General features: G+C 41.0%; 1 long non-coding RNA gene across 1 annotated transcript in view; it reads left to right on the forward strand.

Annotated features, from left to right (window-relative positions):
* The window catches only part of LOC139186870 (uncharacterized), a 114,122-nt gene extending 103,731 nt beyond the window's left edge, over nucleotides 1-10,391 (forward strand). The window contains exons 3-4 of the long non-coding RNA XR_011570487.1: nucleotides 2,898-3,027; nucleotides 6,687-10,391. This is a non-coding gene — a long non-coding RNA (uncharacterized lncRNA). The remainder of the gene's footprint in view (nucleotides 1-2,897; nucleotides 3,028-6,686) is intronic.
* Nucleotides 10,392-16,644: the final 6,253 nt, after the last annotated feature.

Consider the following 16,644-nt stretch of genomic DNA (forward strand, 5'->3'; position numbering starts at 1 on the left):
TGATAGTTTCCTTTGCTGTGCAAAAGCTTTTAAGCTTAATTAGGTCCCATTTGTTTAGTTTCACTTTTATTTCCAATATTCTGGGAGGTGGGTCATAGAGGATCATAGAGGTTCCTGCTGTGATTTATGGTGGAGAGTGTTTTGCCTATGTTTTCCTCTAGGAGTTTAATAGTTTCTGGTCTTACATTTAGATCTTTAATCCATTTTGAGTTTATTTTTGTGTATGGTGTTAGAAAGTGTTCTAGTTTCATTCTTTTACAAGTGGTTGACCAGATTTCCCAGCACCACTTGTTAAAGAGATTGTCTTTTCTCCATTGTATATTCTTGCCTCCCTTGTCAAAGATAAAGTGTCCATAGGTGCGTGGATTTATCTCTGGGCTTTCTATTTTGTTCCATTGATCTGTATTTCTGTCTTTGTGCCAGAAAGACACAAATAGCTTTTGTAGCTTTGTAGTAGAGCCTGAAGTCAGGCAGGTTGATTCCTCCAGTTCCATTCTTCTTTCTCAAGATTGCTTTGGCTATTTGAGTTTTTTTTTTTTTTTTTTTTGTATTTCCATACAAATTGTGAAATTATTTGTTCTAGTTCTGTGAAAAATACCGTTGGTAACTTGATAGGGATTGCATTGAATCTATAGATTGCTTTGGGTAGTATACTCATTTTCACTATATTGATTCTTTCAGTCCATGAACATGGTATATTTTTCCATCTATTTGTGTCCTCTTTGATTTCTTTCATCAGTGTTTTATAGTTTTCTATATATAGGTCTTTAGTTTCTTTAGGTAGATATATTCCTAAGTATTTTATTCTTTTCATTGCAGTGGTGAATGAAATTCTTTCCTTGATTTCTCTTTCTGTTTTCTCATTGTCAGTGTTTAGGAATGCAAGGGATTTCTGTGTGTTAATTTTATATCCTACAACTTAACTATATTCATTGATTAGCTCTAGTAATTTTCTAGTGGAGTCTTTAGGTTTTTCTATGTAGAGGATCATTTCATCTGCAAACAGTGAGAGTTTTACTTCTTTTCCAATCTGGTCCTTTTCTTTATTTTTCTGCTCTGATTGCTGTTGCCAAAACTTCCAAAACTATGTTGAATAGTAGTGGTGAGAGTGGCCACCCTTGTCTTATTCCTGACTTTAGGGGAAATGCTTTCAGTTTTTCACCATTGAGGATAATGTTTGCTGTGTGTTTGTCATACATAGCTTTTATTATGTTGAGGTATGTTCCTTCTATTCCTGATTTCTGGAGAGTTTTTATCATAAATGGATGTTGAATTCTGTTAAAGGCTTTCTCTGCATCTATTGAGATAATCATATGGTTTTTATCTTTCAATTTGTTAATATGGTGCAGCACATTGATTGATTTGCAGATATTGAAGAACCCTTGCATCCCTAGGATAAAGCCCACTTGGTCATGGTGTATGATCTTTTTTATCTGTTGTTGGAGTCTGTTTGCTAGAATTTTGTTAAGGATTTTTGCATCTATGTTCATCAGTGACATTGGCCTGTAGTTTTCTTTTTTTGCGGCACTTTGGTCTGGTTTTGGTATTAGGGTGATGGTGGCCTCATAGAATGAGTTTGGAACTTTACCCTCCTCTGCAATTTTCTGGAAGAGTTTGAGTAGGATAGGTGTTAGCTCTTCTCTAAATTTTTGGTAGAATTCAGCTGTGAAGCTGTCTGGTCCTGGGCTTTTGTTTGCTGGAAGATTTCTGATTACAGTTTCAATTTCTGTGCTTGTGATGGGTCTGTTAAGATTTTCTGTTTCTTCCTGGTTCAGTTTTGGAAAGTTGTACTTTTCTAAGAATTTGTCCATTTCTTCCATGTTGTCAGTGTTCATTTAGATTTTCCCACCTGTTTACTATTTCAGTTGCTTCTCATTCCTTCCCGTTTCCCCAAGCCTCTATCATTTTCTTCTGCCTGAAGGTCTCCTTTTATTCATTCCTTGAGTGTAGAATTGAATATGGAAAATACTTTTATATTTTCTCTGTTAAAATGTCTTTTAACTTTTATTTTTCAAGGATATTTTCACCAAGTATAGAAGTCTAGGGTAGTCATTGTTTTATTCAATATCTTGAATATGTCATTTCAGTTTTTTTTTCTGGTTCCCATCTTTTCTCTTATATAATCAGCTGTCACTATTGCTAGTGTTGATACTCATTTGAAATATCTATCTACTTGCCTATCTCTTTATCTGTCTGTCCTTTTCCCACTGAACTTGGGCTGAAGGAAAAACACATGCCTCTCCACCCTAGGGAGGTGGTAAACAGTGATGGCTCAGTACTCTTCTGACTGTGCAGTTAAGCTCTCATTCTGCCATTTTCACTTCAGCCATTTCATATTTTCTAGTGAGACCTCCCACATTCTTTATTTGGTCTCCCTTGACATTATCTAGATTTACAATATGCCAAGAAAAGAAAATTTGGAGAAACTACGTAATTAATATTACAATACAACTTATGGGTTTAGACTTACTGAGTAACTGATATTTAATTTTCTATAGTTTTCCCTTTCTCCCCAAATATTGTGTGATGAACATTTATTACATTTACAACAGAATTTTTAGTTTTTTTTTTAAGTGACATTAAAATCATTACCTTGAAATGTACCCCCAAAATCTGTGAAATGGTTAAGTGCCTAAATTGTAATTAAATACCAAAATTATTTTGTCTTAATAACAAATCAGTCTTCTTCCTCATCATTTCTTAGTTTTCCTAAGTGTCTCTTAATTAAATTTATGATTTCCTATGTATTTAAATAAAATCTTAAGTCTTTTAAGGATCCACTGAATTAATCACAAAATGTATCACTTTGGGCATCTTTTGGATATACAGAACTTGTTTATTTCACGTGATGTCACTGACTAATGTCCATCTGCTTTGCCTTTCTTCTCCTCCTTTAGATGGATGGAGCACCATGGAAATTCACTGAAGGCTGCTATCCAGGAGACTCAAGAAGGTATTATTAAAAAGGAGAACTATCCAAACATTGTCCTCTCTCTTTGGAGCCTATACAGGAAATAAAACTCTTAGGTAAGTAATAATCAGTGCTCTGTGTGCTCAAACACTCTAAGAAGGGTATTGTCTGAACTGGGAGAACTGTGGCTTTGGCTACACATTCAATGAACCAAGGTCTATGAGGTTCGAGTTCAGAGAAATGGATTTCTGCCACTGCAGACTCATTAGAGCTGATGCTATCACAGGGCTAAAAGGAAAACCTTATGTTCACCTCAGGGCTGCCAATTGTCCAGCAGCCATCCGCATCAGCAGTGGCAAGGAGCACTCGGAATTTGGGCTAGAGAAAGCGTCACGAGAGCCAGGCTAGTCAATGAGCCCAATCATGATAATGCTAATAATAGCAAACCTTTATTGAGCCCTTTACTGTGAGCCAGCACTGCTGAGAGCAATCTGTGTGCATCACCCCATTTAATCCTCGCTACTCCCATCATGAAGCTGGAGCTGTTATGAGGACCGTTTTGCACGTAAGAAATGAGGCTCAGACATGTTACGTAATTTGTCTGTGATCACTCAGCTGGAGAGGAGTAGAGCTGGATTTTGCACTCAGGTCTTGCTGCTGCCCAGAACCCCACTGCTTGGTTTTTCTACCTTTGAAGTCCAGTCTCTCAGCAGGCACTCTGCCCCTCTAGGATGTGGCTGGGAGCAGCCTGCCCACCCCCTCAACCCTAAGATCTCCCCTCCTACCACCCAAAGCCTCTGTTCTCTGGCCCTACTAGGTCAGACTCCACTCCCTGCCCACATCTTGCTCTTCTAAGATTCTTCACTTTTTCTCATTGTGCGTAGTTGCTCAGTCATGTCAGATTCTTTGCAACCTCATAGACTATAGTCCTCCAGGCTCCTCTGTCCATGGGATTCTCCAGGCATGAATAATGGAGTGGCTTGCCATTCCCTTCTTCAGGAGATTTTCCTCATTTAGGGGTCAGACTCGTGTCTCGGGTCTCTTGCATTGCAGGCGGATTCTCTATTGTCTGAGCCACCAGGGAAGCCTACCTTTGCTCATTACTTGTGTCACAAAAGTACTTTCCCTTTTCCCTGCCAAACCAACTCAATCATCCATTAATCCTCTGTGCAGATGTCACTTCCTCTGTGAACCCTTTCTCAGCTTTCTCTTCCCAACTCTTGGCCTCCTTGACTGAGTTCACGTGTCAGCATAGAGGTTAGCAAAGTATGGCCTAAAGTCACATTTGGGCCTGCTTCCTGGATTTGTATGACCCACAAGCTAAAAATAATTTTTAAATATCTGGAGGAAAAAAGTCAAAGGGAGAATGTTTGTCACACATGAAAACTATATGGAGTACACACTTCAGTGGACATGAAGGGAGTTTTATTGGTTACATGGCCACAGTCATTGAGGGACATGCTGTTAGTGACTGCTAGTGTCCCACCATGGAAGAGGTGAATAGTTGACCCAAAGGCATAGGGTCCAATGTCTAAAATATTTGCTATTTGGCTCTCTATACAGAAACAGTTTGCTAACTCATGCACTGGAGCACTAGCAAGTCGTGTTTGGGAAGAATGAGCAGCCATGTGTTGCTGATTATTATACTGTCTGCCCAGCGCAGGGCTCTTCTCTTTGTGGCCAATAATTTAATGAACATATGAATGAAAGTTAAATGAGTGTGAAGGATAGATTCTCTACCAAGAACCAGGAGTCTTGCATTCCAGTATCATTTCTGTCACTTATTGTTATCTGACAGAAAACTCAAAGTAGGATAATTTGATAAACATTTTTCACAAAGGGCAGTGCAGTAATGCAGAGACAGTAGCAGCGAACATGTCACCATCTGTCCCCTGGAAGGGCACAGAGATGGGAGCGGGCTCAGAATTCGATAAAGTCACTTTGAGTTAGCCCCTTTGGAGCACTAGTACCTTCTGTAGAGCCAGCAGCTGATAGGATCCGCTGAGGGAAGAAGCTAAGAGAAGAAATTTCCTGATCTCATGCTCCTCCCTCTTCCCACCTTTTGCTGGGTCTCTCTGTTGGTGGAACCCATCCAGACACTGGAGCCTTGTCAATATCATGGCTGGAAGTTGGTTCCTGGAATTCAGAGAAGGATAGAGAAGATAGCAATCTGGAAGGGCGAGGGAGAACAACCTACACACACACTCTGACAAATCACGTCAACTCCCTAGGCTTTGAGTTCTTCACTTAATCAATTGGCAAGTTGGATTATAAAATATTTAAATAAATAAATAAAACAGCAACACAGATATAAATTATTTGTTGTGGCTTTATTCTGAACCATACATTCATTTTGTCAAATAGTCTTCAGAGTAAATATTGGGTTAGCCAAAAAGTTTGCTTGCGTTTTTCCATATCATCTTATGGATGAACCTGAACAAATATTTTGGCCAACCCTATGTTATCCCCATCATACAAATGAGAAAACTGAGGCCCAGAGAGAGATTACAGGATACTCATTCACATAGTGGCTAAATTGTGCAACCAACCCCCTCCCCACCCCCCGCCCAAATACACTTTGCTGAAGTATCTCCCTCATTTTTACTTATCAAAACAGTGGTTGCATTATTTGGGAGTAACGGCTGTTTGGGGTTTCTGCTGTCTTTAAAATTAAGCTCAACCCTAACTGACCGGCCTTAGGTTACTTGATTAGCATTTCTGGATTCACTGAATCCACAGAGCTCTCCCTGATCTCATTCCTAGGTTCCCGTGGACACCAATTTCAGCCAGAGTCCTCCCAGAAAGATCTCAACTTCCAAGAAAATGTGCCCCTTCCCCAACTCCATCCCATAACCTTTTTCTTGTTACCATCATAACATAAAACTTGGGCAGGAGTCCTGGTAACAGAAATCTCATCAATAGAATTATTCTAATGACAGATGGTACCGAGTTCTTTCAAGAAACATGTCGAAGGCTGAGTGTTATACGTCTGAACCCTGGTAGGTTTATTTATCCTGGGCAATTTGCTCAATGTTAGAACCCTTGTACATCATAGCATGGATGTGATCTCTTAATTATTCATGCCATTAATAATTGACACCATTAATAACACTGTAATACCATTAATAATTGAGTACCTAAAATGGAATTCTCTGGAATTAATTTGTTATTATTAATTTTCTGTGCCAGCTAGCAGGGCTCATTAGAATGGTGGTCAGGGTCTGCACACCAGATTATTTTAACTAGTCATCTTCAGGTTTAAAAGGCCAAGAAGTGCAGAATTCACTTCAACCACTTCCTTTCCTTGCCATTAACAGACCTAACATTCATCTTTTTTTCCCTCTAGGAAAGGGGGAAAGCTTCTGTGAACACCTTTATAGAATTCAGCGCATCTCACTGCTGGCTTATAAAGTGGGCCTAATAAAAGGGGGAGGAAAACTGCCTTTGGGAGTACAAATTCTTGCATCAAACCTGTCCCCAGGCTACCAGTCCTACCAGGCAGGATCCAGGGCTCAGCCCCTTTCTCACTGTAAAACCAAGGGCTGTCGCTCCTCCTCTTTCCAAAGCTTTGGCCACTGGTCTCTTCTCTAGGATGCCCCATTTCTTAAACTGGCCAGAGAAAAATATTCCTGACACCCCCAACCTCTCCTGGATGCTATCCCTTGAGACAAACCCCTTGTCTCTTTTCAGGGACAGAGACCATTTTAATAGAGAACTGGACGGAGAATTATCTACATGGGTGAGGTTCACAGGCTCAATTCTTTTGATTTTACAGAGCTCCGACTCTCTTGCAACGTGCTGAAATTCATCTGGCTGAACTTCCTTGTCTACAAAACAGTGGACTAACTACGGCAAAGGAAAGAGTGGTGCCCATGGAGAGGTCTCTAGGAAGGACCTGATACCCAGAGGAGGTTCAGCAGACAGATGCCAGCTGTCAGTGCCTTCAGGATCTGCTCAGGTGTGGAGAACTGCCTTCTCAGGTAGGATGACCAGCTCATTTGGTTTCTTGGTACCAAATGTCCAGCATCACAGGGTGGGTCTCTGGGTTGGCATCTGACCCCATGGGCACATCCTTACAAGGACAGATGTTTGTGCTCAGTGTCTGACAAAGATGATGCTTTGGGAAGTTTTGGGTACGTTGGAACAATGGACCATAGTGATTCCATTCTTCCGCCCCTTCCTTGCACCAGCTGAGCTGAGTACAGCTGCCACTAAGCCCACTGGGATCCTCTGACAAGAAAATGAATGTGGTATATTACTCCTGTGAACTCCCATAACACTCTATTACTTTCTAATGGTGTTTTCCATATCCCAGCTTTCATTATTGCTGGAACTTGTCTTCTCTTTCCTGGACTTGTAAGCCTCAGACCCCTTGCCAGTGACTAGCATGTTTGTGTGTGAAAAAAAAAGAACAAGCCAATGGATGGTACATTGCAGCCTATGTGCCCTCTCTTATATGCCTATTAAACTTCAAGACAGCTTCCAACTGGGAGGGGTTAAACATATATGAAGACCTGTGACATCAAAAATCTATGTTCTTCTCATACTTCCACCTGGAATCTGAAGGCTCATTTTGCTTCTTAGATCTTAGGTTTGTTTGTGCATGGATAAATGTGTTAAATAATAGATTCCAGGTCACTTCAGGAATTATTTGTATGAGAGGTAAAGCCTAGAAATATTCTTTGTCTTTGTTTAAACATAATCTAATCCTGTCTTGGATATAAATGTATCAAAATTGCTTTTCTAAATTGTAAATGTTTTGTGATAAATAACCTAATACTGTCTAGTAGCAGATACTTATTACTAATCTTCTCTGAGTGGGTTGAATGGTTCACTTAGCTTTTTAGGATCTTTGAAAATCTTATCTGTGCATATTGGAGTCTTTTTCTCTTGTGTCCCTGGAGGTAGATATAAATAGATTCCATCATGTGCTCTCAAATGCAAATTGTGACTGTTTTTCCATCTCTCTGACCTTGTTTAACCCTCCTTCTGGATTTAGTCTTCCTGATTAACCAGAGGGGAAAAATTCATAGTATTACCTGGATGCTTTGATGAAGGATAACGAACCCCTGTGATAGAAATCCTCTTCTCTCTCATGAAACTTATCAACTATTAATTAGTTCACTCAGCTGACCAGGGATCCATCTGCATCAGATGATATTAAATGTTAGAGGAAAAGGAAACATCTGGGACTTAGAGGCCCATGAATTTGAAACTCTTTGCCTTCCTGCTACTTAGGTTTGCATTCTAAATTAAGTTTAAAACTCAGCACTAACTAAAAATGCTAGGTCTTATATTAGCAGGTGTTGTCATCTGGCATAGTAAACGTTGATTCATTTATGTGTTTATTGTCTATCTTCTTTCAATATAAATAACTTCTGTATGGTTAGGGATTTTGGGGACCAGGACTTGGACAGCAATTTTTTTTTTATTTGTTGAGTGAATAAATGATGAATTTATGAATGTTCAAACTCATACAGTCTGAAGCAGAAGGGATTCTCAAAACCATCTAGCCTAACCTGCATTCTGTACCTGGCTTAATGGTTGTTACCATAAACATATACCATTCCAGAAAGGGGGGCTCACCATCTCCCAGACAGGCAACTCGATTATTTTGCTTTGTGACACTGAATAAATTTACTCACAGGGAACTTTGTTTATGAAATCACAGCTATTTCTATACTTGTTACAATGGACTGAGCCTTCGGTTCAGTTTAGTCACTTGGTCATGTCTGACTCTTGGCGACCCCATAGACTACAGCACGCCAAGCTTCCTTGTCCATTACCACCTCCTGGAGCTTGCTGAAATTCATGCCCATCGAGTTGGTAATGCCATCCAACGATCTCATCCTCTGTTGTCTGTCATCATCCTCTGTCATCTCTGTCATCTCATCATCTTCTCCTGCCTTCAATCTTTCCCAGCATCAGGGTCTTTTCCAATGAGTCAGTTCTTTGCATTAGGTGGCCAAAGTATTAAAGCTTCAGCATCAGTCCTTCCAATGAATATTCAGGACTGATTTCCTTTAGGTTTGACTGGTTTGATCTCCTTGTAGTCCAAGAGACTCTCAGGAGTCTTCTCCAGCACCACAGTTCAAAAACATCAATTCTTCGGTGCTCAGCTTTCTTTATGGTCCAGCTCTCACATTCGTACATGGCTACTGGAAAAACCATAGCTTTGAGTAGATGGATGGAATGAGCCTTACAATCCCCCTATAGATTTAGTACTTTTTGTAAAGTCAAATGTAATTTTTTATAAACATTTATTAAATCCCTTTTATACTCTAGGCACTGTGTTTACAGTAGTTCACAGAATACTGTAGTGTATTATGTGTTATTACATTTTTTGTGTACCAATCACCTGGATGAGCCAGATGAACTTCAGAGAGGGTCTTATGAAAGCACTCAGCTAAAAAGCATCAGAGAATTCCGTTCTTATCAGTGTTCTTATGCCCATTGCTCAAATAATGAGTAATGCTTGCCGAACACTTACACAGCTCACCAAATGCTCTAGCATGTCTATCTTTCTCAAAATGTATTAGCACTCATGAATAAGGAGGGCATTATTCACTCTGAAATTGGACCTTGAGAGGCAATAGTGGAATTGAGTTAAATCAACTAGAAACAGATTTCAGTTTTGACACTCACACCATACTGTTACAAAAATTATCTGATCCTCACACTCTTTCAAAAAATTAGCATTTAAGTCACTTGATAACCACATTCTTATTGTATTCCTATGATAAGCCAAGGCTGGAACTGAAGGGGAAAAGATGAGCAAAGCATAGACCCTTCCTGCTGTGGGGGTCACAGTCTTGCTGGAGAAAGATAGACATTCAAAGAAAGGTTTAGAAACGTCATGGTAGACAGTAACAGATGTCAGATTTGCTTCAGAAAACCAAGGTCAGGCAGGTGGCTCATCCTGCTGGTCTTTGCAGCTAGGTGTGAACATACCTTTTTTCCCTGGAAGATGGTTAATAACTTGAGGAAAAGACATGGTGTCTGGGATGTTTTGACATCTTTTTAGCATGTACACAGAACTGTGCCCAAAGTCGGTGCCAGTGGTAGTGGCATTGGTGTATGATGTATGCAGCTTTTAGACCATGGCATAGCCAATCAGACTTTATTTTTCTGGGCTCCAAAATCACTACAGATGGTGACTGCAGCCATGAAATTAAAAGACGCTTACTCCTTGGAAGGAAAGTTATGACCAACCTAGATAGCATATTCAAAAGCAGAGGCATTACTTTGCCAACAAAGGTTCGTCTAGTCAAGGCTATGGTTTTTCCTGTGGTCATGCATGGATGTGAGAGTTGGACTGTGAAGAAGGCTGAGCACCGAAGAATTGATGGTTTTGAACTGTGGTGTTGGAGAAGACTCTTGAGAGTCCCTTGGACTGCAAGGAGATCCAACCAGTCAATTCTGAAGGAGATGAGCCCTGGGATTTCTTTGGAAGGAATGATGCTAAAGCTGAAACTCCAGTGCTTTGGCCAGCTCATGCGAAGAGTTGACTCATTAGAAAAGACTCTGATGCTGGGAGGGATTGTGGGCGGGAGGAGAAGGGGATGACAGAGGATGAGATGGCTGGAATGCATCACTGACTCGATGGATGTGAGTCTGCACTCACTGCACTCCGGGAGTTGGTGATGGACAGGGAGGCCTGGCATGCTGTGATTCATGGGGTCGCAAAGAGTCAGACACGACTGAGTGACTGATCTCATCTGATAGCCATCAGATGCTCAAATAAGTCAATAACCCTACATATAACTACAGGCAATAGATCTGGGCTGTTTTAAAAGTGGCTCCCCATGAAAGGACTGTTTGAGGTGTCTGAGTAATGCAACAGAGAGTTGGAGCGCCCTGTCAAGGGCTGGGACCTGGAGAGGAAAGGTGTAGTGAGAGACAGGGCAGGTCACTGGAGCTGCAGGTGGTGGATGCCCATGGAATTTCTGATGAACTTAGGGAAACTCTTCAAGGAGAAGTTGTCTATATGGGACTCTGCCAGCCCAGAGGACACACAATGATCAGATGTTGTCCAAGCCTGTCTCAACTCTGGGGCAGCCTGAGGCAGCCTTGTGAAGCAGAAAAAGGAAAAGGAGGAGGCTGACTGTGTACCTGCACCTCATCAATGGCCCCAAGGCATGAAGTAGGACCCCACATTGGCCTAGAAGGGAAATCTGAATCTGTATTAGTGGGTGGTGGTGTGTACTGAATTGGATAGTTTAATTATTGAAATGTGATAGTTTTCGTACCTGAAGATGACTTGAGAGTATGTGTGTGTGTGTGTGTATGTACACACATACACGTGTGTGTATGTATGAATTGGAGATGACTGGAAAAGTTAAAGGCTTGTCTCTACAAGTCCACTGTGCAGATTTAAAGGGACTACCAAAACAAAGAAGAAAGCTACTTTCTGTTTATACACTGAAGTCCATCGTGATAAAGCAAACTTGCTTCTGTTAATGGATATACCGTTCAGAGTGCCCACTGCCTCTATCAAAGCTCGTGGTCAAGCAAATGCCGAACACTGTTTTTGCTTTTTGCCTTTTTTTTCGTAAGAGTGAAACTCCTAATTTCTTGTGGTTAGTTCTTGCGGAAGCAGGTATTGGAGTAGATTTTCAGTAAAAGTGAAGCAGCAGAAAGCTAATTTTTGAAAAGCAGGGGGTACCTGTAACGCAGGTTACACAATTTTGAATCTTGCCTTGTTATTTAAGGTTATAACAGGAGCACTTCCTCATAGTCAAAAGAATCTACAGAACTACTTCATGGCTGCATAACAATCCATCCGATGCCTGTGCTTCCCCAGTGATTTGGGGGTGTTTGGATGGTTCCAAGTAATTTACATTTTACACTCAGAATTACACATGTACAACCATATAACGCATTTGGAACAAGTGAAGTTGGGTTTTAATTCTTTTTTCATAAAGCATTGAATTAAGTGAATGTTACCACTCACCCAGGGGAATGGACCTGAAAATTAGATTTTCAAGAAACGTGGGCTTCTTTCACACAATGGGTTGGTTGTCCCACTTGAATGAACTTCTTCAGGATGATGCTAGACGGGAAGTAGGAGGGGTCTGTGTCCTGCTCAGAGCAGGGCTCCCAGCCTTACAATTAGCTCTGTCACAGCTCCCATAGAAGATAGCAGGGATGCTGAGGATTTAGGAGTGAATACATCCTCTGAATTATTTTGATTCCAGGATAGATACTACAGGTGACCTAAGTAAACCCCTTTCCCCCAGAAGTCACTGGACATGTCCTGCATCACTGAGCCCCAAGACCCTCATTATTTCATTAGGGTGATAAAAGAACCTTAACTTGTGAGCAAGAGACTCATTAACCCATTAAGCAGATGAAGAAACTGAGACTCAGAACTTTTCCAAACTCAGTCTACTGTTGGGTAGCAGCACCTGAGAACCAGAACCTAGGCCTTCTCTCTCCTAGTTCTTTCTATATATTCATATATATAATTCATCTACTATAAATATAATTCATATTTATATGGAATCTTGACACTATTTGTAATAATCTGATATTTATGTATACAGATAGAAACTCTTGATACTATTTGTGGTAATCTGGGGTTGGCATAGTTTGCTTGGATAATGAAGGCCCTGGAATGTGATGTGGTCTGATGGCACTGGTGTGGTGAGTGTTCTACAATTTTTCAAATTCTTGAATTTCAAGCCAGGGCCACTCATTTAGCAGTCAGGAAAACTCCATGAAGCATGGCCTCACAGAGGGAGAGAGCTTTATTCAATGTGCTTTTCAGAATACATAGCATTTCCTTCCCTTGATGAATACAGTGATCTTAGCGTTCCATTATTCAAACATGGGGCGAATAATAATAAGGCACTGGTTGAAACCATTAAGGAGGGGAAAATACTTGGAGGGATTTAGAAGTCTTTGTATTTAAACTCATTCGACCTCTTCTCTTGGAGAAAACATTCCCAAGACTTAATCTGACTCCTTTGCGGCATGCTGTTTTATTTTCTGTTCAGGTCAGAGTTGCTAAGAAATGCTGGCTGTCTCCAGTGCAGGAGGCAATGAGTTACAGAATCAGAAGTAGTCGGGGAATAACTGCAAAGCTATTGCCTTCGTCCTGTGGGGACAAATGCTGAATTCCACCCTATAATCCGTTCCTGGTGTGGTGTAGCTGAGACTGATTTCAGTGGTGGGTGTAACCAGAGGCCTTTGCCCCCAGATTCATTGCCAGCGGCTGTGGACAATAAAGGCCACCAGAGGACTGACAAGGGGTCCTCTTGGAATGAAAGTAATCTGAAACCCAACACAGAGTTTTATTAGAACCAGGGAAGGCAACAGAACCATTGATTGTGACTCCAAAGTAGCTAGAGAAAACCCACACCATTCAGGAACTAATGGAAAGCTATTGCCAGAGCCAAAGGCTCATATCACAATTCTTTCCTCTTTGGCTGAGGGCAGAAGGAAGTACTGGTAGTGCTGAATTTGGACCACTTATTTTTGGCTTTTTTTTTTTTTTCAACTCTTCTGGAAACTGTAACCATAAACCTCTCTAAAACCGAAAACATCATCTGTTGGTTTAAATTGGACACATATCACCGGTATAACTCAAGGTGCTTATGAGTGCTCAGTAAAACTTAGGCTAACTTGTTACTTTCTTGGCCATAGCCACCTATTATTTTTGTAAGGGAGAAGGCATTCCTTGAAGATTTAATGGAAAGAGCTGTAGACTGAGAGTCAGGAGATGTATTAGGTACAATGCTACCTATTATCAGTTATTAGTTTGTTGCTCCAGGAAAAATTCCAAACTTCTTTGAGCCATAGCTAAGAGATAGCTAAGGTTGTCATAGGCAGTCTGGTGACTTGGAGCCTGTAGTTTCAACTTTATAGGTGAGAAAAAAATGTTAGAGAAATTCCATCCTTACACCCAGAACAGAGTGAGTTAGTGGGTTTGGAGCTAGGCTCTGAAACCTCATTGGTACAACTCCGTGACTATGCCGAGTCTGCTCTACAGTGTCTGCTTCCCTGGAATGCATTTTTCTCTAGATGGCACTGCTTATTGTGCATCCTTCTGTCGGTCCTTCTCCAACCAACCTTGCACTTCATCAAATTTTGGGCCAACATCGACACAAATCTTTTCTTGATGGAAAACCAACCTGGTTGAATTCTGAACTCCAGTTTGCTTGCAGCCTCCTCATCTGTATTTCTTAATCTGGTCTGGTGTCACATATGCTCTGTGAACTGTGGATGGAGAGCTTGTTGGATGCTTAGAATATGAGAGCACTCATAATACTGATTCAAGAAACATTCAACTTTTTGACCCATCCCAAATATCCATGCCCCATACCCTGGTGGAGGTCTTAGAATCATTCTATCATGCATGCATGATACTATAACATACATTTACTTTATATAATATATTGGTGGTGGTTTAGTCACTAAGTCATGTCCGACTCTTGTGACCCCATGGACTGTAGCCCACCAGGCTCCTCCGCCCATGGGATTCTCCAGGCAAGAATACTGGAGTGGATTGCCATTTCCTTCTCCAGGGCATCTTCCCAGCCCAGGGATCGAATCTGGGTCTCCTGCACTGCAGGCAGTTTCTTTACTGACTGAGCTACCAGGGAAGCCCTGGTATAATTATATAATACAGTTTTTACTTTATAAAAATTGTTTTTACTTTTATAGTCAAGTCAACTAGATTTTCAACTCAAAGAGGTCAGATGCTGGGTTTTCTAAATTTGTTGACTGAATTTAATTTGTGTCGTCTGTAGGGCTTTGTTTCATGATCCAAGTAAATAAAAATTCACATGGGATACATACACACAAAATCACCTAAACAGACTGATCAGATCAGATCAGTTCAGATCAGTCACTCAGTTGTGTCTGACTCTTTGCGACCCCATGAATCACAGCACACCAGGCCTCCCTGTCCATCACCAACTCCTGGAGTTCACCCAGACTCACGTCCATCAAGTCAGTGATGCCATCCAGCCATCTCATCCTCTGTCGTCCCCTTCTCCTCCTGCCCACAATCCCTCCCAGCATCAGAGTCTTTTCCAATGAGTCAACTCTTCACATGAGCTGGCCAAAGTACCGGAGTTTCAGCTTTAGCATCATTCCTTCCAATGAAATCCCAGGGCTCATCTCCTTCAGAATGGACTGGTTGGATCTCCTTGCAACCCAAGGGACTCTCAAGAGTCTTCTCCAACACCACAGTTCAAAAGCATCAATTCTTCGGCGCTCAGCCTTCTTCACAGTCCAACTCTCACATCCATACATGACCACAGGAAAAACCATAGCCTTGACTAGACGGACCTTTGTTGGCAAAGAAATGTCTCTGCTTTTGAATATGCTATCTAGGTTGGTCATAACTTTCCTTCCAAGGAGTAAGCGTCTTTTAATTTCATGGCTGCAGTCACCATCTGCAGTGATTTTGGAGCCCAGAAAAATTCATGTAGAAAGACTGAATAGAAAGCAAAATATAGAGTTCTGAAGCTCAGAAGCAAAAGCTGAACAAGGGATAAATTAGAGAGTCAATGTAGTAGTCGTGGTGGGCTACAGATTCTCAAAGGTTTAATGCAACCGATGTTTATTTTCACTCGCACATAGCCCAGTGTGGATGCTCCAGGCTGGTGGTTTTCCTAGGCAGTTCCCATCTAAGTGTTGACTCAGGGACATAGACTTCTTCCAGTGCGAGGCTCCACCACTGCCCACGACCTTCTTGGAGTCCTTGGCTGTTTCCTATGCCTTTAACTGGCTGATGGACTAAGAGAATGCAGGATTTCTCAGGATGACTTTAGGGCTCAGGTCTAGAAGTAGTGCTCATCATTTCTATCCAAATTATAGTGACTAGAACAATTCATGCATCCACAACTAGCCACTTACATTTAGCTGTGTGCTCAGAAGGAGAATGAAGAGATGTTTCACAAGTGTATCGATAGCGTTTGAACCCAAAGGAATGAATAGGCTCACCTAATGCCTGACTATAGAATTGGAAAGATGGCCTATGTCAGGTATCTGACAAGCTCTCTATGATAATGATGATGATTAATAATAGCTAAAACTTTTAAAGCACTTTACTGTGTTCTGGGAACATTTACATATATTAATTCATGCACTCCTTATAAAAGTCTTTTTATATAATGCCATTACACACACACACACATGCACACACATACACAAAGCTGCAGAGATAGTAAATAATTCTCTCAAGGTCACAGAGCTCATAAGTGACAGAACAAGAATTTAAATGCAGGCAGGCTGCTTCCAGAGACTGTGAGTTTAACCTATGTCATATGCTACATAATTACTATCTTCAAATACTTGAAAAATGTCACATTAATATGTAAGTATCTTTGCTGTGGATTCCCAAGGGGTAGGACTATAACTAACAAATGGAATTTAAATGATGATGGATTTCAGCCCAGAAGAAGCTAGCTGCTTCTACCAGAGCTGTCTGAAAGAAAGGAAACTGCAGCCTGAGATAGTGAGACTAGGAGAGGTGCTCAAGCATAAGAAAAACAAATGCTTGGCAAGGAGGTATCACCGAGAGGCCTTGAGCATCAGGTGAGTGCTTGGGAGAGATAGTATTTATGTTCTCCTCCCACCAATGAGAATTATGAAAACTCGTAGGTATAGATGTGCCCATTTCTCCTTGTGAGTGTTAAACCCTCGCCCCACCTAAGTTCTGAATTAAATTTCTATTGAATTACATATCTAAATTTCAATGCCCGTATCTTCTTAGTACTGGG

This window comes from Bos indicus, chromosome 14 (assembly GCF_029378745.1).
Source record: "Bos indicus isolate NIAB-ARS_2022 breed Sahiwal x Tharparkar chromosome 14, NIAB-ARS_B.indTharparkar_mat_pri_1.0, whole genome shotgun sequence".
In the NCBI taxonomy this organism is placed as follows: domain Eukaryota; kingdom Metazoa; phylum Chordata; class Mammalia; order Artiodactyla; family Bovidae; genus Bos; species Bos indicus.